Source organism: Silene latifolia, chromosome 8 (assembly GCF_048544455.1).
Source record: "Silene latifolia isolate original U9 population chromosome 8, ASM4854445v1, whole genome shotgun sequence".
In the NCBI taxonomy this organism is placed as follows: Eukaryota; Viridiplantae; Streptophyta; class Magnoliopsida; order Caryophyllales; family Caryophyllaceae; genus Silene; species Silene latifolia.
The window spans coordinates 30,853,813-30,858,830 of record NC_133533.1 but is presented as its reverse complement, the minus strand read 5'-3'; positions in this window follow the sequence as shown (position 1 = coordinate 30,858,830).

Genomic DNA, 5,018 nt, shown 5'->3' with positions numbered 1-5,018 from the left:
ATAATATTAATTAGTCTTATTAATATTATAGATAGGTTTTCTACTAGAATTGGAAGATTTGGATTGAATTTATGGAAGGAAGAATAACAATTTCCTAGAAGTTTTAATTCACGGTTTTGGCAACGAATTAGGAATAGTATTTGACTGATATTTTTGATTGGATAAGGCTCAGTGGATAGGCTTGAGTGTATATTTTGGATAGGTGTTGGTTCGAGCTCGAGCTTCGAGGCCCAGGGTAGGTCGATCCGACCGTAAGTGAGCAAAGGTCGAGGCTCGGGCTTGATTTGGATAGTTGTGTCGATGGGAAGTATAAGGTGGGCTAAAAATGGTAGGTTGGGTTACGAGCAAGGATATTTGAATACTAGATTCTCTGTAGATGAAAATGGGTTAGAAATCTTTCTGAAAATCGGCTCAAAATCGAGCTCCAAATCGAGCTGCTTCGAGCTAGAGACGTAACGAAACTCGAGTTTTTCTAATCGAGATTTAAAATGCAATTTAAAATGATTTTTCAAATCAAAATAAACTAAATGATGAAAAATAATATTTAATTTATTTTCAACAAAAATAAATAAATATGGGTAAATAAATTCAAATTAAGGCAAAATAAAATGAATTCATTTGAAATGTGAAAACTAATTTAAATTTCATTTGAATTAATTAATTTCCTCGTCGATAACGCCCATTCTACATTGAAAATGAGAACGGAATACTGACTAAGTCGAACAGTTGTGTACATGTTGTCCTATCATCATCGGGTGTTGGTCGGGATTTCTATAGATGCCAATATTGACAGATACGGGTATCTACACAAGAAGCGGCTGAAGGAGGAGGCTGGCCAGTTAGCACGTACCCAGGAGGCGTGCAATTCTTTCACCGAGGCTCTCAAGCGTGCTGACGAGAGAATTAATGAGTTGATCACCCTTGCCACCAATATTGTGGCCTATGCTACTTGGCGAGGCAAGATTAGCGGTATGCGTGCTGCGCTGGATGAGCCCCATAACCCTTCAGATGGTAGAGGAGGAGGAGAGGCAGCTGAAGAACCTCTACCCCGTGATGCCTGACTTGAGCGTGCTGATGTCGGAAGTTGGCGAGGTGAACTCTCCTGCCATGTCGGAGCAGGCTTCTACAGAGGGAGCTGGTCCTCTACAAGAAGCTACTGCTGACGCTGGTGTCCAGGAGGCCGTTGATGAAGGGATCGTGCAGCCTGATCCTATTCGTGAAAATGAGAGTTAGCCAGAACATGCAGGGGAGGGGGCTGTGGAAGCTGAGAGGGAAGTCATTGACTTAGCCTCTGTTTAAAATTTTTTTTAAGTATCTTATGATTTTTGGGAGTTTGGCCCTGTGTGGCGCAGACTTTGTAAGTATTTTTAAACTCTTGGTTTTGTGGTCCCTGCTGTGGTGGCGGATTGTATTTCACACTTTTGGCCATGCTAGCCCAGGTGGCAGGTTTGGTCGTATTTTATAAATGATTGCTGCCTGGTTAGCAGGCTGGCTTCTATCTTCATATGTCTTGTGTTGTGTGAACTGCCTTTTCTGCATACTGACAGACTTAGGCATATATTAGGTAGTTATGTTAGCTCGAGGAGCTGGTCTAGATTTACAAATATTGTTGTGCCAACCCAATGGCTGATTTAGACTAGAGGTGGTCGTGTCAACCCAGGGGGCTGATTTAGACCTGTCGTGTCAACTCAGGGGGCTGATTTAGACTAGAGGTGGTTGTCAATTTAGGGTGTTGATTTAGACCTGTCGTGTCAACCCAGGGGGCTGATTTAGACTTAGCTAGCTGTCGGGTCAACCCAGGGAGCTGATTTAGAGTTGATGCCACATTTGACTACTTAACCTTGTTCATGACGCAAGCCGTGTTCATCATGTTTAAAGCCAACAGAGCGTACCTTAGGCAAGCTTATCATCATTCTAGGACCAGTGGAACGTTGCAGGATCATGGTTGCTCAGAAATCCTTGCGCTTCTTATGTTTTTGCATGCATACTGGGGCCTTGACTACGTCGAGTACTCAGTGTTGATAGCTATCTTTGGGGGTGGTATTCGGGGTAGCTGCATGAACTTTAAGCTATCGGTCAAGCCCCCTTTCGTATGTTCCACAAGCCAGCTGTTGAGGGTGCTCCTACTGGAGAATTAGGTTAGTCATGTTGGAGTGCCATGTGCCTTGTCACCCCGCGTTCACAGTTGATAGTCCTGCTGGAAACACTCTCAACGTACCATAGAAGTTAGAGTCCAAAGTGGTATTTCAAAGAACCCAAAATAGAAAAGTAAAAAAATCTATTAAAGCGATGTGACGTACCTGGCGCTATCTCATGGGGTTTCAGAGCAACCAAGGACCCAGGAAGCTACAGACCACACAGCTCTAATAGTGGTTTCAAGTTTAAAGAAATGCAATTAGAAAACAAGTACAATAGAAAATTGATAGTATGATAATTTTTTTTTTTTTTTTGGGTTTTTCGAATATAGACTCTGTACACTAAATTTCACTTGTTATCAAAAGTGATACCTCTTTAGGTGAAGTATGTTATATGGTTTATGTATTATTGACCATCCATGGTCATTAATCTGTATGTCCCATGTCCAACAACGCCTTCAACCTGGTACGGTCCTTCTCATTTATTGGTGAATTTGCTTGCTTTGCGGTTTTTGGTGTTTTAGAACACCTCACGGAGAACCAGGTCTCCTACCTCCAAGAGCCTGATTTTTACGTTCTTGTTGTAGCTTTTGTCGACTGACTTTTCCTAGGTAGCCAGACGTATCTTTGCGTTTGCTCGAAGCTCATCTACCGTGTCTAGACTCCTGATTATCTCTGCACTGTTCAGTTCCCCTGTCATGCATCCATACCTGTGAGTTGGAACTAGAACCTGTGATGGAATCACCGCCTCTGCTACAAACACCACGCTGAAGGGTGTTTGGCCTGTCTCTGTCTTTGGTGTGGTTCTGTCTGGCCACAGTACTAGTGGCAACTCATCTGCCCACTTTCCTCCTAACTATTCCAACCTCCTCCTCAAATTTTCCATAATGATTTTATTGCTGGATTCAGCTTACCTGGTGGACTTTGGAGTCTTGGGTGCTGAATTTTTCAGTGAGATGTTCCCTCTAGCACAGTATCCTTCTGTGTCGGTTGACACGAATTATGATCCGTTGTCACATATAATTTCTGATGGGATACCGAACCCGCAGAGTGTTACGTTTGATAAAAGAGATGACTTGCTTATCTTTTACCTCAGTGAATGCTTCTGCCTCTATCCATTTGGAAAAAATAGTCTGTCATTGCTAGCATCCACGGTCTGTTTCCTGGGGCCTTGGGTAGTAGGCCAACAATGTCCATTCCCCATGCCATGAATGGCCATGGAGAGCTGATTGGGTGTAAAGGTTCTGCTGGCTGGTGGATTAATGGTGCTGACCTCTAGTAGGCGTCACAATTTCGAGTGTATTCTACTGAATCTGCCTTCATTGTGGGCCAGAAATAATCCTGCCTGAGAGCTTTGTTTGACAGACTTCTGCCCCCTGCATGGTTTCCACATTCGCCATTGTGGAGAGCATGCAATGCGGTATGTGCTTCTTGCTTGTTCAGGCACCGTAAGTAAGGTCCTGCCAGCGATTTTCGGAAAAGCACGTCGTTAATCAGTACAAATCTGGAGGCTTTCATTTTGAAACCCCTTACCTCTTTTTTGTCAACTGGCAGCTTGCCACCCTTCAGCCAATCTAAGTAAGGCGTGCGCCAGTCTAGATCAGCTGACTGGTCGTCTGTGTTTGACAGAATTACTGCTCTATTCTCCACATCCTGCTGGTCTTCCAGCTCTCCTCTGTCTATTTCCTCCGCTTTTTGGATTGATGGTTCCAACACGTGTGTGATGGGTATGTTGGCCAACTCTGTTGGTATGAAAGTTGCCCCTAGGGTTGCCAGTGCATCTACTTCCACGTTCTGGTCTCTGGGAACCTCCTTGAGCTTGCAGTCTTCGAATTTCTGCTTTAGTTCCTTTACTAATTTCAAGTAGGCTATATTCTTTGAGTCCCTGGCTATATATTCATCATTTACTTGATTAACTATAAGTAGGGATTCATTATATACCTGTGAGTTTCTGATTCCCATGTCTAGAGCTAACCGCAGCCTTAATATCAGGGCTTCATACTCTGTTTCGTTGTTAGTAGCCGTGAAATCACAACGGACTGCTTGTGCTATCAGATCCCCCTGTGGAGATCGCAAGATTAGGCCTACACCTGCCCCCCTTTTATTAGAGGCACCATCAATGTGCATCTGCCAGACTTCTGTGTCCTTGTCCCATTTGAGGGTCAAGATCTCTTTATCAGCTAGATTTTGGATAGCTGAGCTGAAGTCTCAAACGGAATCTGCTAATGCATGTGACTTTATCGCCGTCCTTGGGTCATACCTAATGTCATATCCACTAAGGTGTACGGACCATTTCGACATTCTGCCTGATAATTCAGGCTTCCTTATTACAGACTTTAGGGGGTAATTAGTCACAACATGTATGGTATATGATTCGAAATAAGAGCGCAGTTTGTAGGATGCAATTATAAGTGTAAGTACCAGCTTTTTGAGGAATGTGTACCTGGTCTGTGCCGGTAGCAGAGACTTCCTTACGTAGTAGACTGGTCGTTGCTCCTTATCCTGCTCCCTGACTAGGACTGGGCTTCCTGCTACCTCTGTGATGGCTAGGTACAGGAACAATGGTTCTCCTTGCTCTGGTTTTTATAGCAGCGGCGGGGTGCTGAGATAGTGCTTCAGCTCTCTGAATGCTTGTTCGTGTTCTTTGGTCCATTCGAAAATTTGACTCTTCCTTAATATATCGTAGAATAGCCTGGATTTGTCTGACGATCTCGAGCTGAACCTGCTAAAGCTGCCACCTTTCCTGCTAGTCGCTGCACATCTTTTGGCTTTTCTGGTGACTCCAGTTGTAGTACCGCCTTTATCTGTTCTATGCTAACTTCTATTCCCCTTTGGTTCACTACGTAGCCCAAGAACTTTCCGGATGAGACTCCAAAAGTTCAT